General features: G+C 47.8%; 1 long non-coding RNA gene across 2 annotated transcripts; it reads right to left on the bottom strand.

Moving 5' to 3' along the window:
- Positions 1-446: 446 nt before the first annotated feature.
- On the bottom strand, positions 447-24,951 carry LOC137635226 (uncharacterized). Of its 2 annotated transcripts, none has more exons than XR_011042621.1 (3): positions 24,794-24,951; positions 860-1,009; positions 447-721 (listed from the first exon to the last, which is right to left on the bottom strand). It is a non-coding gene; the product is annotated as an uncharacterized lncRNA (long non-coding RNA). The 2 variants fall into 2 exon arrangements; XR_011042620.1 differs by having other exon boundaries at positions 24,722-24,935.
- Positions 24,952-25,072: the final 121 nt, after the last annotated feature.

Genomic DNA, 25,072 nt, shown 5'->3' with positions numbered 1-25,072 from the left:
AATTAACAACAATGATCTAACAATTTTCCTTGGGGTCAGGGTACACTAATTAAGCAATATTGTTCCCAGCTGTGTATTTAGCTCTCCCTCTCAGACACTGACAAAGCTAGTCAATAACTTAAGAGCAAATGCATTGTAAAACTATAAACTGTACTTACATTTAAATGTCTAAAACTCAGGAATGAATAAGCCGGCAAAACAAAAATAAAGAGCAAAGCATTAAGAAAACATGACCTTAACCCTTATAACAGTACTGTATCATTAAATAAGACAAAAAAAGTGCTACAATAATAAAAAATCCATCACCTGCAAAATCATCTGGTAACACCCAACACCAGCCTTTTCAACTTAGAGTGCTTGATGAATAAAGCTACTTCAGTGCCATAAACCAGCAAAAGCGTGCAATAATGAGTTTTTGAAGAGGTCTTCTTAAACACCTACCAGTATAAACATTTAGGAGCATATGAAATGCTGTGAAGATCTGGAGGAGACCCAGGCCAAAGTAATATATTTTCTGACTCCAACCAAACTGTCCAATCACATTAAAAACGTCATCTACAGTCAGGTACTTCATGATGCATATTATATGGTAGTGGTGAGCTCTTTTGATGAAAATATACAAGCAATTCAAGTTCTAGTATTCACCTGAAGATGACAGGAAATTTGGGAAATCACTCTTAGTCACACACAAAATAGCACTTCTTTCTAGCATCTGCATGCCCTACAAATAAAAAAAGAGAAAGACAAGTCTAACACACTAGGGTCATATGATTACTGTACATAATTAAATGGATACAGGAAGTAGGAGTAAAGAACACATAAGCATCTACATCACTGAAAAAAATGGAAAAAGAAAAACCTTAGTGTGTACTGGATCAATAAGCATGGAAGGTTGATGACTGTTTTGATTTCTCAAATTTCTGCTTTCGTCCTAGATGTAAAAGAACACGCTTGAAGTTGAGTTTTAAGATGAGCAGTCACTTGGATGTTCAAGGCCTTTTAGTATCATCTGAAAGTCATAAAATATGGTTGAGCTACAGTATTCATACAGTATTATTAATATGCTGAAACCATATTTTCTATAGCCTTTTTTAAATACTGTACTGTACACAGGTTATAAGAAAAGTCAGTACAAAAATGATAAATTCGTAGATAATTTGTATTTTTCCTAACCATATAAACCTTAGCTATTTAATTAGGGTATTATTTTCGGCGTAGCTGAAACAACGAGCCATTAGATTTTTAACGAGGGTTTACTACCCTCTCGCTAGTTAGCGAGGGGGTAGGGAGGGGTAGCTAGCTACCCCTCCCCCCCTCACACACCGGTGAATAGCTCACATTGCTTAGAGGTAGGACTTCATGGGGGACAGGGCTGGTGGGCAAGTTTGATTAGATAGCTAAGGTTTGTATGGTTAGGAAAAATACAAATTATCTACGAATTTGTCATTTGTTCCGTAACCGAAATATAAACCACGCTATTTAATTAGGGTGACTTAACCCTTAGGTAGGGTGGTAAGTCCCAGCTGTACAGGCTTTGGCTTTTGCCCGGGGACTCAGTATCTGAGTGTGTAGAACTCAAGATAAGGGGTCCCTGCACCTCGCAAGTGCCTTGCTCTGCAAGGACCGCGGCCTACGTAAGCTAGTGTGTGAAGGAGTGAAGTGTGACTCATCTTAGGAAGTTGACCTGGAGTCCTTTGGATAGAAATCTAGGTTAGGACGATCCCAATACCACCTCGTAAGGGTATGATGACGTGACAGTATTAACTTAATACTAGGAACACAAGGAAACATGGTTTACCCGCAGTGGTTTGAGGTCAGCTGCGCAGAGAACCCAGGATTTCCCCAAGAGAGGGGAAGATGAAGAAAAGAATAAGGACCAGACATACCTTTTCATTCATGCAGACTAAAACTGGGTAACAATGCCCTCAACCTTCTGCTACTTGTCTATTAAGGAGCCTGAGGTTTTAAACTAGCTGTTGTGCAGCCACCACACGACCGGTAGAGAATGTATCAAGCCTCCTGTGGGTCACGTCTTGCAGGTAGTGGGCTGTGAAGGTCGTCTGACGCTTCCACACCCCAGCCTGAAGAACCTGCGTCACTAAGAAATTCTTCTTGAAGGCCAGGGACGTAGCTACGCCCGACATTATGTGCTCTAGGCGACGTGCCGGAGGAGGGTCTGGATTCAGGGACAGATGGATCACCCTACGAATACATGCCAAGATGGGGTTCTTGGTGACCCTCCTCTTAGTCCTCCCAGTGCTAACAAACAATGCTTGCACCTGAGGACGGACTGCATCCGTTCTTTTGAAATATATCCTCAGACTCCTTACTGGGTACAGTAGGAGATGGTCTGGGTCATCTGTTACAGAACGAAGACTCGAAATCTGGAAGGAGTCGAACCGAGGGTCCGCCACCCACGGATTCTGAGTCATAGCAATAAACTCAGGGACAAATTTGACCGTTACCGCCCCCCATCCCTTTGAATGGGCGATGTCATATGAGAGACCATGAAGTTCACTAACTCGCTTGGCCGATGCCAAAGCTAGTAGGAACACCGTCTTCTAAGTTAAGTGGCGATCCGAAGCCTGGCGTAATGGTTCATAGGGAAGTCTCTTAAGAGACCTGAGAGCTCGAACCACGTTCCATGGAAGAGGTCTCACTTCCGACTGAGGGCAGGTAAGTTCATAACTTCGTATGAGTAGGGAAAGTTCCAGCGAGGAAGAAATGTCCATTCCTTTGAGCCTGAAGGCTGGACTTAAGGCTGAGCGATAGCCTTTCACCGCCGAGACTGAAAGGCGCATTTCTTCCCGCAAATACACAAGGAACTCCACTATTGTTGGAATAGTGGCATTGAGTGGAGAGATACCCCTTCCACGACACCAACCACAGAAGACTTTCCACTTTGCCTGGTAGACAGATGCGGATAATTTTCGCAGATGTCCAGACATCCTAATCGCAACTTGTTGCGAAAATCCTCTCTCAGCGAGGAGATGCTGGATAGTCTCCAGGCGTGAAGTCGTAGCGAAGCTACGGCTTTGTGGAAGATGTTGGCATGTGGTTGTCTGAGTAGATCGTGTCGCGGAGGGAGTTCTCTCGGAAGTTCCAGTAGGAGTTGCAGAAGGTCCGGAAACCATTCCGCGTGATGCCATAGCGGAGCTATGATGGTCATTGAAAGATTGACCAATATTCTGGTCTTGTTGAGCACCCTCCTCATCAGACAGAACGGGGCCTCATCAGACAGAACGGGGGAAAGGAGTACACGTCGATGTTGTCCCACCCTTGTTGGAAGGCATCTTGCCAGAGCACCTTGGGGTCCGGGACTGGGGAGCAGTATAGCGGAAGCTTGAAACTCAACGCTGTCGCAAACAGACCCACAGTCAGGGAACCCCACAAAGTCAGGACTTTGTTGGCTACTAGACGATCCAAAGACCACTCGGTACTCACTATCTGAGACGCTCTGCTCAGATTGTCGCGAGCACATTTCTCTTGCCCGGAATGAAACGTGCCGATAGTGGAATCGACTGGACTTCGGTCCATCTCAGTATCTGAACTGCAAGATGGGATAGCTGCTTCGAAAAGGTACCTCCTTGCTTGTTGACGTAAGCCACTACTGTGGTGTTGTCGCTCATCACCACCACAGAGTGACCCTCCAGGTATTGTTGGAACTGTTGAAGGGCCAAGAAAATGGCCTTCATCTCTAGAAGATTTATGTGAAGGCACTTTTCTGATTCTGACCACAGGCCTGAGGTCCTGTGGTGCGGAACGTGGGGCCCCCACCCTTTCTTTGAGGTGTCCGAAAACAGCATCAAATCTGGGGGAGGACGAGAAGATCCACTCATCTTAATAGGTTCTCGTCTGTCACCCACCACTGCAGGTCCGTCCGTTCCGCAGGTCCCATAGGCATCATGACGTCCGGGGAATCATAACCTTGATTCCACCGGGACTTGAGTCGCCACTGGAGGGATCTCATCCTGAGGTGACCGTTGGGAACTAGATGAGCCAAAGACAAGAGGTGACCGAGGAGAAGTAACCACGATTGGGCTGGAAGCTCTTTTCGTATGAGAAAAGGGCTTGCGACCTTCCTCAGCCTTGCTATCCTGTCGTCTGATGGGAAGGCTTTGTGGAGATTGGTATCTATAATCATGCCTATGTATACCAGTCTTTGAGTGGGAAGCAGAGAGGACTTCTCAAGATTTACCATGATCCCCAGATTCTGGCAAAGTCTCAGAAGTTTGTCTCGGTGTTGAAGAAGGGATGACTCCGAGTCTGCTAGGATCAGCCAGTCGTCCAGATAACGGAGGAGACGGATGCCGATCCTGTGTGCCCACAACGATATTTGGGTGAACACTCTGGTGAAAACCTGTGGTGCTGTGGAGAGACCGAAACACATCACCCTGAACTGGTACACCTTGTTGTCTAGGCTGAATCTTAAGTACTTCCTTGAAGACGGATGGACTGGGATCTGGAAGTACGCGTCCTTCAGATCCAGTGTACACATGAAGTCTTGCGGTCTCACTGCAAGTCTGACCGTGTCTGCGGTCTCCACGCTGAACGGAGTTTGCTTGACAAACTTGTTCAGAGCCGAGATGTCGATGACTGGTCTCCAGCCACCAGACGCCTTCTTTACAAGAAAGAGTCGACTGAAGAAGCCTGGGAACCCGTCGAGGACCTCTTGGAGAGCGCCCTTCTTCAACATGGTCTGGACTTCTGCCCGAAGGGCCTGCCTCCTTGCTGATCCCATGGCAAGGGAGCTCAATGACACTGGATTCATCGTCAGGGGAGGTAGAGATGTTGTGAACGGGACGCGATATCCCTGACTGATTACGGAAATCGTCCAGGAATCGGCCCCGAGTTGCTGCCACCTGTCTGCGCAACTTTGTAGGCATCCCACCACTGGTGGACGTGCAGGGGGACTGCCAATCCTAGCGTTTGCGGCCTCGGCTGCTCCCTCTAGGATTCTTCCCTCCCCTGGAGAACTTCTTGCCTTTCCTGTCCTTGACAAGAAAGGGCTTATACACCACCTTCTTCGCTGCCGTTGTCGGTTTCGTGGTCTTGGTATGACGGGGCTGCTGGGGTGCTGGAGGCTTATAGGGCTTGAATGTCAAAGCCCTATGTAGGAGGGAGTCTTGGTGGGACTTCCTCCACCTCTCAGCAGCATGCTCCACGTCTTCAGGCTCAAACAGGTTCGTTCCCTCCACGAAAGAATGTCTGAGCCTGCTTATCTCGGTGCTAGGGACCTTCAGATGGAACCTCTCAGCCACCGCATCCCGACGTTTCAGGATGGTATTCGCTCACAAGTTCGAGACTTGGTGGGCCAGAAACTCGATCGTGCGAGTGCCTGAGAGTAGAAAGGTCTCCGTAGCTTTCCTGGTACGTTCTTTAGAGAAATCCTCCGAATGTATCAGGATACCTAAGGTCCCTAACCAGATATCCAGCCACGAAGTGGCCTGCAAAGCACACTTCGCAACCTTCTCCTGATTAAGGATCTTAGTCGTCGAGAATGAGATCTGCCGGTTGGAGTCTCTCTCAAGAGGGACTCCCCTGGTAAGCTCTTCCAAAGAATGGTGAAGGGGAAGAGCTAAACAAGGCTCCTCTAAGATCTTGAAGTACCTCCTCTACTGTACCCGAGGAGGTGGGAGAAGCTTGTTGCCAGCACTGGATCGGCTGGAGGAGGCTAGCTCAGAGAGCTGGACCGCAATCTTGTCCCTGGTACTCTTAACCCCCTGAGACCAGGGCAAAGACGCACTGGCTTTAGAGGGTTTTTGAGTCCCAAATACTCGGTCCAAGACCGTGTCTTTCCCCCTTTGAGGGGGAATCTCTGGGTCAGCAAACCCAATGAGAGTCCTCATAAGGGTCAGAAGCTGCCAAAATGCATGTTCTGACTCCTGTAGCTCTCCTCCGGATGGACTAGCAGCGAAGTCTCCAGTCCCCAAAGGCTCTTCTTGGGGAGACTCGTGGATGTTCTCCGAGTGACTAGCTGGCTCCGTTCTAAGTCTTCACGAGGATTTCGGTACTGTTTTGGAGTCCTTCGACTCCCTCCAGGGAGGGATGCAGGACTCCAAAAACGACGGAGGTAGGCTCTTCTCCGCCCCTGCCCAAGAAGACTTTTCAGCGCGAGGTGGGGTTTCCCTCATTGGTGCTATGGGGGAACGTCACACCTCACGAGACTTCCCTGAGGATGGGTAATCCTCGTCCGAAAGGGAGGGAGAAAAAGTCTAGGGGGGGAGGGGGCCTGCCTCGAAGGCTTACGAGGAGACAGCTTAGTCCTCGGAGAAGTAACCGCATCTGAAACTCCTCTTTTTCTCTTCAGGGGAGTAGACGCAGCCAAGGATTTGTGGCCCAATTCAGAGAGAACAGGCTTGAAAGCCTGCACAACCGCTCTGATTAGTGCCCCAAACCAAGGCTGCTGGCTGATGGCTGCGCTGTCAGAAACTCCCTCTGGAGGGACAGGGATCAACCGATCCCTGGGAGAAGTTTCCATAGGGGGATTCGCCTGTAAAGAAAAAGAAGAAGAAATGTCCTTGGACCTTTCTGGAACCTTCCCCCCTACCGGCGAGCGCGCTGTTCTGCGCTTGCGGGGGGGGGGGGGGGGGGGGGGGGGGGGGGGGATGGGGGATGCGGCGATGGCGACCTAACCGTGCATTGTCCTGCAGCCTCGCGCGCGGGAGGGTATTGACGATCGCGCGATGCGGAATACCCAGGGTCGCGCACGTGAGACTGATGGCATACTCGCGAGACTGATGGCGCGCATGCACGGGAGACTGCTGATGGGCGATTGCGAAGGCGCGCGGGCGAGCGATGGCGCGTAGAAGCGTGCGCAGGAGACATCGGGGAGTGCGCAGGAGGCTGATTGGGTGAACGTTCGCGCGCAGGATCAGGATGGAGGTCCCGCTGGCGTGTGGACGGGAGATCGTGCACCCCAGATGTCGCCGGGCGCGCGTGTATAGGAGAGATATCCCTTGCGCGCGGGCACGCAGCCAGAAACTGCGTTCAAGTAGGAGAAGTCTTAGACTTCCCTACCGCACCCAGATCTGAAGATCATGGGCGCGCAGGAGATCGCTGGCGCGTTGGAGAGCGCTGGCGCGTTGGAGAGCGCTGGCGCGTTGGTGAGCGCTGACGCGTAGGAGAGTGCTGGCGCGCATGGCACGCAGTGGGTTGAGGGCGCGCAGTAGCACGCTGACGAGCAGGTGAGCGCTGGCGTGCTATCACAGGAACAGCAGCAGCAGGTGAGCGCTGGCGTGCTATCACAGGAACAGCAGCAGCAGGTGAGCGCTGGCACACATACTTAGCATGGCGCGTAGGGGACGAGTGCGCTAGATGGCACGTACGCCCTTGTTGCCCCGAAGGGACCGGTGCCTGACTTTTAAAAACAGGTTTTGTTGGCGCAAACAGTGCATCAGCTGCCAGGAACGGCGACGGCAGGTCAGCAGGTCTGACAGGTGGAAGGTTGACATGTCCTTCGTGAGGATGACCTTCCACCGAAGGAGATCGCGAACGATCCGCAGAGAGGTCCAGGGTCGTAGCAGGAACAGTCGGAGATCGATGACGAGGCTCCTCTGCGGTGACAATGAAGAACCGAAGAGGCGCCTCTTCACCGACTTATAAGGTGAAGGAAGGCCTCTCCGGCGAAGAGGAAGGCAAGCCTTGCGACGTATACGCCCTCTAGAGGCCGTTGGATCAGCAAGCTGGCAATCAGTAATCTTCCGAAGAGGAGTCTCTGTGAGTGAACTCCCCAAGAGGGATAATCACTGGCAGGAGAGACTGTTGGACTTAGTTTTTCCCTCGTAGGTTGAGCAGGGACGGGAGAAACTAAGTCTTCAGCTACTGCGGGGTGAGAAGATGCAGAGGTATTAGGAGATACCGCATTGGATACCTATGACACCACAACGTCGACAATAGACGGAGGATCAACCTCTGCCAAAGTCGGTGATTGCTTGATAGCGGCACCCAATCGGATGATGTCATTCAAGGCTTCCTTGGAGGGCGAACCCTCGAGTCCCAAGGAAGACCAAAACTGGAATAAATTGGTTACATTTAAATCATCATTTAAATCCTCCCCCGGGGGAAGAGGTGGAGCTGCCTCTCTAGGGGAGGCAACACCATCTCTCGAACCACGAGATCGGGAAACAGAACCACAGTCTACACTACCACTTGCCGGTCTCTCGAAAGAAACCGATCGAGTGGGAGCTTCGGAGGAGGTTTGGGCAACGGAAGAAGAGTCCTTGGGATTTTCTCCTTTCAAAGAAATCTTCGAAGGAGAAATATCCCGCCTGGACTTCTTCTTACGTCGCCAAGAAAATCTCTCCCGCTGGGAGGTAGACCACTCCCTACACTCACCACACTTATTACTACTATCACACCGTTGGCCCCTACAGTAAGGACAAAGGGTGAGAGGGTCTATCTCGACCGCCGACATAAATGTACCACAAGGGCGGTCGGGTAAACCAGGACATTTGCACATGTTTGCAGAGGCCAACTTCACACTCAAACCTGTAGGAGAGAAAGCAAAAAAACATTAATGGCTGTCAGAGAGGCGAGGGTGAGAGCGGACACGTCCGACTACCACCCGAGCCGAGAGCAAAGTGAGCTCAAGCACAGGTATGTGTGAGAAGGGGGGGGGGGGGGGTAGAAAGCTACCCTCAATACCCACCGCTAACTAGCGGTGGGGTAGTAGACCCTCGTTAAAATTCTAATGGCTCGTCATTTCAGCTACGCTGAAAGTAATAACCCCTATTAAATAGCGTGGTTTGTACGTCAGTTACGGAACAAATACAAATTATCTACGAATTTGTTATTTGTTCCGTAACTGGAATACAAACCTATGCTATTTATTTAGGGGTGACTCACCCATTAGGAGGGGTGGATGTCCCTGCCAATCTGGATTTTTGGCTTTACACGGGGGCTCCTTATCTAAGTATATTTATACCAAAAATAAGGAGTCCCTGCACCTCGCTAAAACCTTGCTATGCAAGGTCTGTGGCCTACGCAAGCCATTTTTTAAGATATTTAGAAGTGTGACCGTCCAGGTAAAAGTTATTCCGAGTCTTTTGTAGGAAAAACTGTTGTAACCAAGACTTTCTCAATACCAGCACCCCAGGTTACGGGGATGCAACAGTATTAGCTTAATACTAGGTATATGAGGGAGCATGGTTTACCTGCATTGGTTTGAGGTCAGCTTATGCAAAGAACCCAGCATGCTGCCATCCCCAAGAGAGGGGAGGGTGAAGAAAAGAATAACAGCCAGTCAAACCTTTTCATTCACGCACACTAAAACCGGGTAACAGTGGCCTCAACCTTCAGCTACTTGTCCAATAAGGAGCTTGAGGTATTATACCAGCTGTTGTGCAGCCACCAAGTGGCCACAGGGCCAATAGAAAACGTATTGAGCCTCCTGTGGGTCACATTTTGCAGGTAGTGGGCTGTGAAAATGTTCTGACGTTTCCACACCCCAGCCTGATAAACCTGCATCACTGCAAAGTTCCTCTTGAATGCCAGGGACGTAGTTATGCCCGATATCATAAGCTATGGGCGACGTGAAGGAGGAGGGTCTGGATTCAGCGCATGGTTTATAACCTTGTGAATCCATGCTGAGTTGGTGTTCTTGGTGACCCTCCTCTTGGTCCTCCCTGTGCTGATAAAGAGTGCAGGCACACGGGGACAGGTTGCGGCTGTTCTCTTAAGGTACAACCTTAAACTCCTCACTGGGCAGAGTAAGAGATGATCAGGGTCATCTCTTACAGAACGAAGACTGGAAATCTGGAAGGAGTCGAATCAAGGATCCGCTACTCCTAGGTTCTGAGTCTTAGCAATAAACTCAGGGACGAAGCTGAACGTTACCTCTCCCCATCCCCTTGAATGGGCAATGTCGTATGAGAGGCCATGAAGTTCACCGACTCGCTTGGCCAAAGCCAAAGCTAGCAGGAACACGTCTTCCAAGTTAGGTGGCGATCTGTTTCCTGGCCTAATGGTTCAAAGGGAGGTCTCTTTAGATACCTAAGAATTCGAACCACGTTCCATGGCAGAGGTCTCACTTCAGACTGAGGACAGGTAAGTTCATAACTCTGTATGAGTAAGGAAAGTTTCAGTGATGAGGAAATGTTCATTCTGTTCAGTTTAAACGCAAGACTTAAGACTGAGCGAAAGCCTTTTACCGCCGAGACTGACAGGCGCATTTCTTCATCCATGTACACGAGAAACTCCGCTATTGCTTGAATAGTGGCATCGAGGAGAGATATCCCCTCCACGACACCAATCACAGAAGACTTGCTTGCAACTTGTTGTGAAAATACTCTCTGAGAGAGGAGATGCTGGATAGTCTCCAGGCATGAAGTCGTAGCGAAGCTACGGCTTTGTGGAATATGTTGGCATGTCGTTGTTAAGTAGATCGTGTTGTGGAGGGAGTTCTCTTGGAGACTCCGTTAGGAGTTGCATAAGGTCCAGAAACCATTCTGCGTGATGCCATAATGGAGCTATGAGGGTCATTGAAAGGTTGACCGATATTCTGGCCTGTTGAGTACCCACCTCATCAGACAGAAAGGGGAAAGGCATAAACGTCGATGTTGTCCTACCGTTGCTGGAATGCATCTTACAAGAAAGCCTTGGGGTCTGGGACTGGAAAGTTCAGGGCTGTTGCAAAGAGATCCACTGTCAGAGAACCCCACAAAATCAGGACTTTGTTGGCTACTAGATGATCCAAAGACCACTCGGTACTCACTACTGTATCTGAGATGCTCTGCTCAGGTTGTCGGCAAGCACATCCCTCTTGCCCGGAATGAAGTGCTGATAGTGGTATCTAGTGAATCGCGGCCCATCTCAGTATCTATACTACTAGATGGGACAGGGGCTGTGAAAAAGTACCTCCTTGTTTGTTGATGTAAGCCACTACTGTGGTATTGTCGCACATCACTGTGACTGAGTGGCCCACCAGGAACTGTTGTAACTGTTGAAGGGCCAGAAAGATGGCCTTCACCTCTAGGATATTTGTGGAGGTACTCCTCTGACTGGCCAGAGGCCTGAGGACGTGTGGTGCAGCACGTGAGCACCCTCCCCCCCCCCTTTTTTTTTTTAAGCATCTGAGAACAGCATCAAATCTGGGGGGAGGACAACAAAGTCCACTACCTTTCATAGGTTCTAGTCTGACACCCACCATTCAAGGTTCGTCTGTTCCGCTGATCACATGGGGATCCAGATGTCCGGGGAATCGAGAGCCTGATTCCACCAGGACTTGAGTTGCCACTGGAGGGATCTCATCCTGAGGCAACCATTGGGAACTAGACGGACCAGCAATGAAAGGTGACCAAAGAGATGTAAACCCAACTGGGCTGGAAGCTCTTCTCGTCTGAGAAAGGGTCTTGCGACCTTTCTCAGCCTCGATATTCGGTTGTCTGATGGGAAGGCTTTGTGGAGATTGGTGTCTTATTATCATGCCTAGGTATACCAGTCTCTGCGTAGGAAGCATGGAGGACTTCTCGAAGTTTACCATTGTGGCAATAATACCTAACCACTGTACTAACCACTGTAATGGGTGGGTAGGATGTGGCTGGGGGGTACCCCAGCCACCTATCTCCACTAACAGCTAGGAAAGCTGCCTCACTTTTTGTCTGCAGGCAGGACTGGTGATGCCAGGGCAATTTATATAAATAACCACAGGTTTATATTAGTTAGGAAAAAATACAAATTATTTCCAAATTTGTCATCTGTTCCTTCACTAACAAACCTTTCATTTTTTATAGGGATGACTCACTCTTAGGTGGGTGGTAGGTCCGACTCCTGGCTTAGTCATTGACCCGGGTTTTCCTAGTTCAGTACAGAGAAGGGGCGAAAAGATCTAGTCCTCTGCCACCCACCACTGTAGATCTGCTACTTGATCCTGACCTACCGGCACTAGGTTGCTGAGGAGCCGGTGTGTTAGTTCCACCTGCAAAATGGAAAAAAGAGACAAGAGCTCACCCAAGGAGAGAGCCAGGGCCACTTCGCTAGGGGAAGCAATACTGTCTCTCGAGGCCCGAGGTTGTCCAGAAGTTAACAGGGCCTGCGCTACTGTTAGACAGTTCCTTCGGAAAAAGGTCGAGGGGAGGGGAGGAAGAAGCTTTAGGTTTCTTCTGTTTTGAGGAAGACCTTGAAGTAGACGAACCCCTTTTGGACTTCTTCCGTCATCGCCCAAACCTTTCCCACTGGGAAGCGGACTACTCCCGACACTCAATACACTTATCAACATTACACCGTTGCTCCCTATAAGCCGGACAGAAATGGCGGGGATCAATGCCAACAGCAGACATAAATATTCCGCAGGAGCAGCCCTCAGGACCAGGCCAAATATGCATTACCAGAAGGGAAGGCATAAATATAAAAATTGAAAAGAGTAAGCAAAAAAGCAATTAGTAATAGCTGTCCAAAATTTTTTGAGGAGGAAGAGCGGTAATAACCGTTCTTCTTCCAAGCCAAAATCAAGTGAGTTACAGTCAAAGTTGTGTGAGTGAGAGGGGTAGCTATTAACCGCCACACCTCCTCTAAATGGCAGTGTGGGTAGTTAACCCTTGCTGAAAATCTAATGGCACATCTTTCACCTTCACCAAAAGTAATACCCCTATAAATAGTGTTGGTTTGTATTCCAGTTAAAGAACAAATTTTTTTTACTTGGTTTCTATCACAGTACAAGTACTTTGTAATTGAATGAAAACATTTCAGTAAGTGTATAGTACATTTGCACAAGTGTACACTACATACTAGATACGGTAAGGATATGGTACAGTACAGTACCTATATGTATCACTACAGTAGTCATCGAAACACTTTTAACAACAAAATACTGTTGTTCCTATCTGATATAATACTCACTGAAACTGTAGTGTACTGTACATTATAATCACTACAGTACAGCTTAACTGTATTGCAAGTGTTCGTAGTTTTTGTTCGGACTTGCACTGTTTGAAAACTCACAGCACAAGTAGCCTACATTTACATATTGTAAAGTATAGTAGATGTAGTCATTTATGTACAGTACTGTACAGTCTAGGGATTCAGTACAAAGGTTATGACTTTGCAAATCCAAGCATGGATGATGTTCTTGGTGATCCTCCTCTTGACCTTCCCCATGCTGACACTTGAGAGCAAGCGACAGTACTGCAGTTCTCTTGAGACAGTACCTCAAATTCCTCACTGTACAAAGTAACAGTTGATCTGGATCATCAGTTACATTATAAGGACTCCCAATCCGGAGAGACCCGAATCTAGGATCTGCTACTACCGGATTTAGAGTATCGGCGATAAACTCAGGGACGATACTGAGCATTACCTCCCGCCATCCTCTTGAATGGGCGACATCGTAGGAAAGATCATGAAGTTCGCAGACTCTCTTAGCCAAAGCCAAAGTGATTAATAAAACCGTATTCAAAGCGCCGGGGGATCTATTGCCTGGCGTAATGGTTAGTAGGGAGCTCCCTTCAGTGACCGAATAACACGAACCACGTTCTATGGGGGGTGGTTTAATTTTTGACTCGAGGCAGGTAAGCTTGAAAATCCATATGAGGAGAGAAAACTCCAACGAAGAGGAAATATTAATTCCTTTCACCCGAAAGGCAAGACTCAAAGCTGAGCAGTAGCCTTTTACAGCCGAGACTGAGAGGAGCTTTTCCTCCCGAAGGTAATCGAGGAACTCCGCTATTGTTGGAATAGTGCCATCAAGGGGAGAGTTACCCCTTATGTGATACCAACCACAGAAGACAGTCCACTTGGCCTGGTACACTAAAGCCAAAGATCTTCGCAGGTATCCAGATATCTTCTTCGCAACTTGTTGCCAAAAGCCTCTCTGAGAGAGGATGTGCTGGATCGCCTACAAGCATGAAGTCGCAGAGGAGCTACGGGTTTGAGGAAAATGTTCACATGGTCATTTGAGTAAATCGTGTCATGGAGGGAGTTTTCTTGGGCCCCTCATCATAAAGTGATGAAGGTTCGGGAACCATTCTGCATGATGCCATAGAGGAGCTATGAGGGTCACTAATAAGTTCTTGGATGCTCTGGTCTTGAGTATTTTTCATTAGACAGAATGGGGGAAAACATAAACATCAATGTTGTCCCACCATTCTTGGAATGCCTCTTCCCAGAGGGCCTGAGGAGCGGGAGCCTGTTGTTCAGGGACGTTGGGAACCCTACAAAATCAGAACTTTGTTGGCTACTAGAAGATTCAAAGACCACTAGGAGACCACTATCTGAGTCCCTCTGCTCAGATTGTCCATGAGCACATTCCACTCGCCCAGAATAAACCGGGCTAATAGGGACACCAAGTTGTCTTCTGTCCATCTTAGCATCTCCACTGCTGGATGACATAGGGGCTGCAATGAGGTACTGCCTTGTTTGTTTACGTAAGCCACTACCGTGGTGTTATCACTCATCAACACCACAGAGTGGCCTACCAGGAACTGATAGAACTGTTGGATGTCCAGAAAGGCTGCCCTCATCTCTAGGAGATTTATGTGCTGGTATTGTAACACTATATGAGGGTAAGGGAGATGTGCATGAGAGTTGTAATTCGAGGGGTATTAGTTTCTTGAGTGTGGTTGTTAAAGTGTGTAACAGAGTACTGATTAATATAATTAAGGATAAAACAGAGAATGCAATCTTAGAAGCACAGGGTGATTTTAGAAGAGGTAGGTGATGTATGAATCAGATTTTTACAGTTAGACAGATATGCGAAAAATATTTAGCAAAAGGTAAGGAGGTGTATGTTGCGTTTATGGATCTGCAGAAAGCATATGAGATAGTTGATAGGGAAGCTATGTGGAATGTGATGAGGTTATATGAAATTGGTGGAAGGTTATTGCAAGCAGTAAAAAGTTTCTACAAAGGTAGTAAAGCTTGTGTTGGGATAGGAAATGAAGTGAGTGATTGGTTTCCAGTGAGAGTGGGGCTGAGACAGGGATGTCTGATGTCGCCATGGTTGTTTAACTTGTATTTTGATGGCGTGGTGAGAGAGGTGAATGCTCGAGTGCTTGGACGAGGATTGAAACTGGTAGACGAGAATGATCTTGAATGGGAGTTAAATCAGTTGCTGTTTGTGGATGATACTGTACTAGTTGCAGACTTGGAAGAGAAGCTTGGCCGATTAGTAGCAGAATTTGGAAGGGTATGTGAGAGATGGAAGTTGAGAGTTAATGTGGGTAAGAGTAAGGTAATGAGATGTACGAGAAGAGAAGGTGGTGAGAGGTTGAATGTCATGAGTGGAGAGTTACTTGAGGAGGTGGATCAGTTCAAGTACTTGGGGTCTGTTGTTGCAGCAAATGGTAGAGTGGAAGCACATGTACGTCAGAGAATGAATGAAGGATGGAAAGTATTGGGGGCAGTGAAGGGAGTGGTAAAGAATAGAGAGTTGGGCATGAATGTAAAGAGAATTTTGTAAGAGAAAGTGATTGTACCAACTGTGATGTATGGATCGGAGTTGTGGGGAATGAAAGTGACGGAGAGACAAATTGAATGTGTTTGAGATGAAGTGTCGGAGGAGTATGGCTGGTGTATCTCAAGTAGATAGGGTTAGGAACAAAGTAGTGAGGGTGAGAATGGGTGTAAGAAATGAGTTAGCAGCTAGAGTGGATATGAATGTGTTGAGGTGGTTTGGCCGTGGTTTCCATGAATGGAAATTGGCTGTTTGCTAAAGGTGATGAATGCAAGAGTTGATGGGAGAAGTACAAGAGGAAGGCCAAGGTTTGGGTGGATGGAAGGAGTGAAGAAAGCTCTGGGTGCTAGGAGAATAGATGTGAGAGGTAAGAGAGCGTGCTAGAAATAGGAATGAATGGCGAGCGATTGTGACGCTGTTCCAGTAGGTCCTGCTGCTTCCTCAGGGTCCTTGGATGACCGCAAAGGTAGCAGCAGTAGGGGATTCAGCATTATGAAGCTTCATCTGTGGTGGATAATGGGGGAGATAATGGGGAGGGTGGCCTGTGGCACCCTAGCAGTACCAGCCGAATTCGGTCGAGTCCTTTGTCAGGCTGAGAGGAACGTGAGAGAGGAAAGGTCCCCCTTTTTTTTTCATTTGTTTGATGTCGGCTACCCCTAAAAATTGGGGAAAGTGCTTCGGTATATGTATGATGATCTTTCGGATTCTGACCAAAGCCAGGAGGTTGTGTGATGCAGCATGTGGGCCCCCACCCTTCTTTTGATGTATCTGAATAGAGCATCAATTCCAGGGGAGGGAAGAGAAGATCAACCTCTCGGTGGAGATTCTCGTCTGCAACCCACTACATCAGGTCCATCTGTTGTTTGGGTCCCATGGGGACCAACATATCAGGAGTCATCATGTTGAACCCAACTGGATTTTAGCCTCTGCTGAAGAGATCGAATTCGGTGGCAGCCATTGAGCACTAGACAAGCCAGGAATGATAGGTGACCTAGGAGACTGAACCACTGCTGGTGTGGGAGCACTTTTCGTTAGAGGAAGGGACTTGACACCTTCCTCAGCCTCTGTATTCTGTTGTCTGATGGAAAGACTTTCTACAGGTTGCTCTCGATGATCATTCCCAGGTATACAAGACTTTGAGAGAAGTAGGGATGACTTCAAGATATACCACAATACCCAGATCTTGGCAAAACGTGAGGATTCTGTCTCGGTGCCAAAGAAGGAAGAGTTGCCACTAAGTCCGCTATGATCAGCCAATCGTTGAGGTATCCTAGGAGACGTATTCTGATCCTGTGGACCCTAGATGACACTAGGGCGAACAATCTCGTGAAAACTTGAGGGGCTGTCGTAAGACCGAAGCACAGCATCTGCCTGTTGTCGTGGATGATCCTTAGATACTTCCCTGAAGATGGATGGATCAAAATATGACAAATTCGTAGATAATTTGTATTTTTCCTAACTATACAAACCTTAGCTATTTATTAGGGGTGTTACTTTTGGCATAGCTGAAATGACAAGCCATTAAAGTTTAGCGAGGGTTAACTACCCACACCACTAGTTAGTGGGGGTAGGGGAGGGTAGCTTGCTACTGCCCCCCCTCACACACCTGTGATTGAGCTCACTTTGCTTGGAGGTAGGGCTTCAGGGGGGATAGAGCTGGTGGCCGAGTTTGTATAAATAGCTAAGTTTTGTATAGTTAGGAAAAATACAAATTATCTACACATTTGTCATTTGTTCCGTAACTGGAATACAAACCAAGCTATTTATTAGGGGTGACTCACCCATTAGGAAGGGAGGACGTCCCTGCCAACCTGGATTTTGGCTTTCCTCGGGGGCTCCTTTATGAGTATGTCAGTACTCAAATCAGGATGCCTTAACCTGTTAAGCGTCACCCACGTGATAAACCGTTCACCATGATCTACTTGGTACCGCCTTCAACTGCATATTCCGTTCATGACTTTAACTGCCTTTATCAAGTCGTCAGTCTCGTGATAATACGTTTACTCGTATAGTAAGTATAGGATCACCACTTGGCAACACTCTCAACATATGGGGGCTGTAAATAGAAACTTATATGATGTCTGGCAACTATTTTTCTGAAGGTAGCTTGATGTTAGAGAACTGGTTTCCTTTCAGTGCGCTTCGGGCGTTTATGCGGATAAGGTTGTTTGTGGTTCCTTTTACAATGAGCGATCTAAAGGTGAAGGTTATTTCTTTAGATGAAATAAATGATATTCTTGTTCAGGAATTTGATAATGATAACCTGTTTGATAATGAGAGCACTAGTTCTGAATCCTCCAGTGATGAGGATATTGAAGAAACAAAGTTTTCTTTCGATACCGAGAGCGAAAATGACTTCTCATTGTCGAATGACTGGACAACGAGATTTCACAAAACTATATAGGAAAGGAAACGCAGAGAGAGAGAGAGAGAGAGAGAGAGAGAGAGAGAGAGAGAGAGAGAGAGAGAGAGAGAGAGAGAGAGAGGAGAGAGAGAGAGAGAATAAAGTGGATAAATAATGTACAAATGTATGACGATCATATTTGAAAACTATACAGGAAACGATATGGAGGGGAGAGAGAGAGGGAGAGAGGGGCAGAGAGAGAGAGAGAGAGAGAGAGAGAGAGAGAGAGAGAGAGAGAGAGAGAGAGAGAGAGAGAGAGAGAGAATAAAGTGGATAAATAATGTACAAATGTATGACGAACATATTTGAAAACTATACAGGAAACGATATGGAGAAGAGAGAGAGAGAGAGAGAGAGAGAGAGAGAGAGAGAGAGAGAGAGAGAGAGAGAGAGAAAGAGAGAGAGAGAGAGAGAGGGGGGGGGACTTGTCCCCTTTGCTTTTATTGCTGATCCTAGCGTAAGATTTACGATTGAAGATAAAAAGAACCCATTAGAATATTCAGTATTATGGAGCCTTTTGAAATTAAATAATAGTAGTATTAATTGTCTTTTTTATTCCACCATTTAATTAATATCTCTACTTTTAACTATAAATATGAATTATAAGCATAAAGAAAAGATATTAACTTGGAAAAATTATCATTAGTGAAATGACCGCTCAGGGCAAAAAAAGGCGTGACGGTACGTTAGCGGCAACCTGGTCCAGGGGGGACGCTTAACAGGTTAAAACTTTAAATCAATCAATCAGTACTCAAAAATAAGGAGTCCCTGCACCTCGCTAAAACCTTGCTATGCAAGGTCTGCGGCCAACGCAAGCTGTGTGTTGAGGTATATAGAAGTGCGACCGTCCAGGTAAAGTTATTACAAGTCTTTAGAAGGAAAAACTGTGTAACCAAGACTTTCCCAATACCACATCGCCAGGTTATGGGGACGCAACAGTATTAGTCTTAATACTAGGTACACAAGGGAGCATGGTTTACTTGCAGTGGTTTGAGGTCAGCTGTGCAGAGAACCCAGGATGCTGCTTTCCCCAAGAGAGGGGAGGATGTAGAAAAGAATAAGAGCCAGTCAAACCTTTTCATTCACGCAGACTAAAACTGGGTAACAATGCCCTCAACCTTCTGCTACTTGTCCAATAAGGAGCTTGAGGTTTTAAACCAGCTGTTGTGCAGCCACCACAGGACCGATATGTATAGTTTCCTGTGGGTCACGTCTTGCAGGTAGTGGGATGTGAATGTGGTCTGACAATTCCACACCCCAGTTTGAAGAACCTGCATCACTGAGAAGTTCCTCTTGAAAGCCAGGAACGTAGCTACGCCCCTGAAATCATGAGCTCTTGGGCGACGTGAAGGAGGAGGGTCTGGATTCAATGCATGGTCTATGACCTTGCGAATCAATGCTGAGATGATGTTCTTGGTGACCTTCCTCTTGGTCCTTCCTGTGCTGACGAATAGTGCAGGCACACGGGGACGGGCTGCGGCTGTTCTCCTAAGATACAGCCTCAAACTCCTCACTGGACATAGTAAGAGATGGTCTGGGTCATCAGTTACAGAACGGAGAATAGAAATCCGGAAGGAGTCGAATCATGGATTTGCTACTCCCCAGTTCTGAGTCTTAGCAATAGACTCAAGGACGAAGCTGAACGTTACCTCTCCCCATCCTCTTGAATAGGCGATGTCGTATGAGATACCATGAAGTTCACCGACTCGTTTGGCCGAAGCCAAAGCTACCAGGAACACCGTCTCCCAAGTCAGGTGGCGATCTGTTGCCTGGCGTGATGGTTCATAGGGAGGTCTCTTAAGAGATCCCTCCAGTGGCGACAAGTCCCGGTGGAATCAAACTCGCGATTCCCCGGACTCAAACCACGTTCCACGGGGGAGGTCTCACTTCAGACTGAGGACAGGTAAATTCATGACTCCGTATGAGTAAGGAAAGTTCTAGCAATAAAGAAATGTCCATTCCTTTCTGTCTAAAGGCGAGGCTTAAGGCTGAGCAATACCCTTTGGGATTATCTCTGGGTTGGAAAACCCGTTGAGAACCCTCATAAGAGTCAGGACCTGCCAGAATGCATGTTCTGACTCTTGCTCTCCTTCTGATGTGGGACTTGCAGCGAAGTCTCCATCTTCCATTCCCAAGAGCTCTTCTCGGGGTGGGTCGCGGACATCCTTGAGTGGCTGGCTGTCTCCGTCTTTGAAGTCCTGGCAGAGGACTATGGCAGGGTCTTAGAGTCTTTGGATTCCTTCCGAGGAAGGAGGTAAGACTCCAACATCGAAGGCTTGGATGCCGTGTCCCTCCGGATCTCTGACTGTAGGGAACTCTCAGTGTGAAGGGAGGTTTTCTCCGACGGTGGAATGGAGGAGAGTCTTTCCTCACGTGACTCCCTTGGTAAAGGGAGGGTGGGAGAGTATCCCTGGGGAGATACTGGAGGGACTAGCCTTGATGGCCTGATCGGAGTCAGTTTCACCCTCGAGGAAGCGACAGCGCCGAGAACTCCTCTTTTTCTCTTCGATGGGGTAGAGGAAGCCATGGCTCTGTGTTGCGAGTCTAGAGCTATAGGCTGCTCTGACGAGCGACCAGATAGGGCAAGGTTGAATGACTGAAGGTTCCCTACGAGGAGTCACCGTAATAGGTGGGTCCGCCTTAGAAGAAGGCAATTTCGGTATCCTGAACCCCTCTGCTGGTGCCTGTTTCCCTTTTCCCGAAGGGTGTGCTGAAATGCATTTGAGGGGAGGGGAATGAGGTGATAGTGACCTGGCCGGGTGTAGTTCCTGTGCACGTGCCTGTTGGTGCGCATGCGAGGGAGAATATTGGCGAGCAGGTGATAGCTGGCATGTAGGTGAGGGCTGGTGCATGGGCAAGCATTGGCTTGCGCGCACGAACGAGTAGTGGCGCGTGGGCAAGAGCTGGCGCGCGCGTACAGGAGATGGCCGGACGTTCATGTCCTGGCGCGTGCGCACGTGAGAGACCTGGCGCGCAGGGGAGCGCTGGATTGCATGTGATGTTTGCACACAGGAGAGTGATGGCACCCAAGAGCTCGCTAACGTGCAGGCAAATGTTGGCGCGCGCTGGTGCACAGGAGAGATATGGCGCGCAGGAGAGTCCTGGCGTGCAGGAGAGTCCTGGCGCTCAGGAGAGCGCTGATGCGTAGGGGAGTGTTGGCTCGTGGGAGAACCCTGGCGCATGGGAGATAGCAGACGCGCTGGAGGGCGCTGGCGCTTGGGAGACCGTTGGATCATGGGCGCAGGGCGTGCAGGCAACTTTGTGCACGTGGGCGCAGAAGGGCTGACCCGCAGGAGTGTTGCCGCGTAGGCGCATGTTGTAGCTGCCGTTTATAAGGGCGAGCAGGTGAAGGGGCGCGCCGAAGCGTTGTAGAGTGCTGACGAGCAGGCTGGTGTTGATGAGCTGCTGGTGAGCGCTGATGTCCTGTAGGAGGTTGGCGAGCTGCAGGGCGATGGCGTGCAGCTGCGCACTTCGGTAGGGCCTCAAGAGGCTTTACCGGTAACAGGAACGGTGATGGAAGGTCGGCAGGTCTGATGGGTGGAAGGTCAGGAACTGGGATGTGCCCTTTGTTTAGGGCGCACATCCACCGATGGGTATCGCGAACGATCAGCAGAGAGGTCCAGGACCGAAGTCGGAAGACTAGTACCAGGTCCAGTGATGGTCGAAGGTCAGATGACTGCAGCGGAGACTCCTCTGCAAGTGAAGGCTGTGACCACGAAGCAGAAGAGTTGAAAAGGCACCTCTTCACCGATGGTGCAGGGAGAGATCTGAGGTGAAGTGGAGGGCGAGCTTTCCGACGATGCCGCCCTCTAAGGGCCGTTGGATCAGCAAGCTGACCGTACGCCGCAGCAGTCCTCCAAAGAGCAGTCTCTATGAGTGAACTCCCCCGAGGGGAAAGAAACACTCGCAGGAGAAACAGACGGACTTAGTTTCCCCCTCGAAGGATGTTCAGGAACTGGGGAAACTAAGTCGGCAGCAACCGCTGGAGAGTCTGGAGGGGCAGAGGAGTCGGATGACATCAAGGGTGACACCTCTGACACTACAACGTCGACGAGGGCCAGAGGATCTACCTCTGACGGTGGCAATGGCAGCTGAACAGTAGCATCCTTACGGATGATCTGCAGCAATGCGCCCTTGGAGGGCGGACCCGAGAGCCCCAAGGACGACCAAACCTGTACCAAAGGGGTGTGACAAGGCTTCACCCGGGGGGAGTAGTGGGGCCGCTTCGCTATGGGAAGCAGTACCATCTCTTGAGGACCAGGGTTGGCCGACATTAACTTGGTCTACGCTACCACTTGACGGTCTCTCATAAGAGGCCAAACGAGTAGGAACTTCGGAGGAGGGTCAGGAGATGGAAGAAGATGCCTTGGGTTTTCCTCCCTTCGAAGGAACCTTCGGAGAAATATTCCGCTTAGACTTCTTCTCCCTACACTCATTACACTTGTTATCACTATCACACCATTGACCTCTGCATATAGGACAAAGATGTTCCACAAGGGCAGCCGGCGACCCCAGGCCAGGTGTGCATGGTAGCAGAAGTCAACTTCACAAACACACACTAGAAAAAGAAAAAGCAAAAAAACCGATTAATGGCTGTCAAAATAAGGCGAAGGATGAAGAGCGGCAACGTCCGTTCACCATCCGAGCCAAAAGCAAAGCGAGCTTAATCACAGGTGTGTGAGAGGGGGGGCGGTGGCAAGCTACCCTCCCCTACCCCCGCAAACTGGCAGTCTGGGTAGTTAACCTCGCTAAACTTTAATGGCTCGTCATTTCAGCAACGCCGAAAGTAATATACCCCTAATAAATAGCGTGGTTTGTATTCCACTTACGGAACAAACAGTTAATGGCAGTCCAAAATGGAGAGGAGGAAGAGCGGTGATAATCGTTCTCCATCCAGCCAAAAGCAAAGTGATGCTCAGTCACAGGTGTGTGTGTGTGTGTGTGAGGGGTGTAGCTGGCTAACCCCCTACTAACTAGCGGATGGGTAGTTAACCCTTACTAAATTATAATGGCTCGTCCTTTTAGCTTCACTGAAAGCAATACCCCCATAAATAGCGTTGGTTTGTATTCCAGTTACGGAACAAATGAAGATTTTTAGTCATAATTTACGTATCGGTCAAATAAAATGTGAAGTCTATCTCTCCTTAAAATGTCTAAGTCTATCTCTCCCTCTTAAAATGTCTAAGTCTATCTCTGACTCCTAGTGCACTGTTTACATTTGGGAGACTGATAGCGAGTTATTGTGCACGCGTTGCCTGCAATCGCTTTGGCCTGCTCTTCTGTTTTGTATGACGTAATTAATACCTGACTTTTGTAACCAATTACGAGCTTCCAAATATTTATGCATGTTTCTGGATGCTGTTCTAAAATAGCCATTTTTTTTCCACCATCCCCTTCAGTCTAAGTTTAACCACCATCACATAAAGACGTCTCCAAAAGGGAACTTTAGGGAAGTACAAGCTCTTCGAAATTTAGTCACATCATTTATGTCGGTAAATGATTATGATGGAAACCCTCTCCCTTCAGTGAATCGCTATTGTTACTCATGTGAAAGTGAAAAATAACACTGAAATAATGAGCCACTGTTCTTGCGAGAGCAGCTCAACATGTACTGTACAGCTTGCCAGAACACAGACGAGGTGAGAATACGTTTATTTGCGAGCGAAGCAAGCTACAGCGGAGCAAAAACCATTATAAGGAGGTTTAGTGAATCATAGCTAATTATACTTTAATGTTCAGCAATTTACATAAACCATATATTTTTCCCACTGGTTATCTTGTGTTTCCTTTGTATTTCCGACTATTGTTATCCCTACTGTACAAATAACTCTTTTTCGACATTTCCAAAACAAAATAATGCCGGTTTCAGACTGGTGTTCCCATAATTGAATTTAGTATATATTTACCGAGTAAGGATACGGGAGCCTCGATGGCCGAGTCGGTTTGCGCAGCAAGCTCGGACTTCGTAGAAGTTTGTGGCACGGGTTCAACTCCGCATCCGACCAGTCAGAAAGGAGGACACTTTGCTATCCGTGTAGACGCCTCAGGATTATGTATGTAATCTACGGATAGTTTTGCGTAAAGCAAATGGGTGTTACAGACTAATACACACACAAACACAGCCATTCCAACACCTTTAAAAAACATAACAGACACCTCACATGTCTCGAACTGGACCTAATACTACGCCATGAATCCTCGCTGCTGGGAGGAAGGGCGATGGTGGCTGGTACAGCACAAACATAAGCCACTGGGGTCTACGCGATGACAGGCAGGGCAGCCGGTTGGGACTACGGTCCACCCCAAAAGCCAAATCAAAGTCCTTCAAAAGAAGGCAACCGTGTTACCCCATACGAATCGGAAAAAAAGCACACTAATAGACAAATTACTGAGTAAGGATACAACTCCTAAGTTAGGTTAGGTGGTGTTATGTTCATTTCCCTTTTAAAATGTGGTTTTACAGTCAACTTTTGGAATGTTAGATTGTCCAAACACTTTTTACAATATGCGTTTTCCCCAATTGCATCAGAACTGTTAAAAGTACCTATAGTACAACAGGAAAACTACTTATTTTCTTAATAAGAAATATTGTTATAGTAAATATTTACCCACATGTTAATTACCGACCTGGTCCATCCCAACCTAGTACAAAGGCTCCCTTAGAAGCTAGAATATTCTGTACATAATGGTTACACTAAGCCACCCAAAACCACAGGATATTAGCCCAAACAAATGAATTCATTTGAGCTAGTAAAACATAACAGAAAACCCTCTTCCTGTCTGCAGCTTCGACCATAACCTTCGTCTAAGGGAGGCCAATCATACCACTAAGCAGAATGTTGTAGCATACGACGTTAAGGAAGGATATTTTCTGGTAATTATAATAACAATCTACGCTAAAGCGCCTATTCAAATGCCACATGCCATACCTTGTTACAAATTTATGGAGCTGTGGTAACTGCAAAGCAATCACCTCTTACAAAACAACTAGCAGACGTCACCTTGAAACCAAGTAGTGTAACTGTAACATATGATTTCACTTGACTGCACTTCATTGGCCGGAAATTACTTCGGCTGTCGGTCTTATAGTGACTGACACCTGTCTCAGCTGTCTGTCAGACTGTACTCAGTACTGTCAGTCGACTCAGCAGGGTTGCCAACGCAAATTATTGTACGGCGCTAGCCAGATTATGGTATTTGACTTGAAATTATGGTACAAAATTATCAGAATTATGGTACTGTATATATTACTGTATGCTGAATCCTAATATATATATATA

The sequence above is a fragment of the Palaemon carinicauda genome, unplaced genomic scaffold (genome assembly GCF_036898095.1).
Source record: "Palaemon carinicauda isolate YSFRI2023 unplaced genomic scaffold, ASM3689809v2 scaffold1047, whole genome shotgun sequence".
Classification (NCBI taxonomy): Eukaryota; Metazoa; Arthropoda; class Malacostraca; order Decapoda; family Palaemonidae; genus Palaemon; species Palaemon carinicauda.
This window is presented reverse-complemented; position numbering and strand designations above follow the sequence as displayed.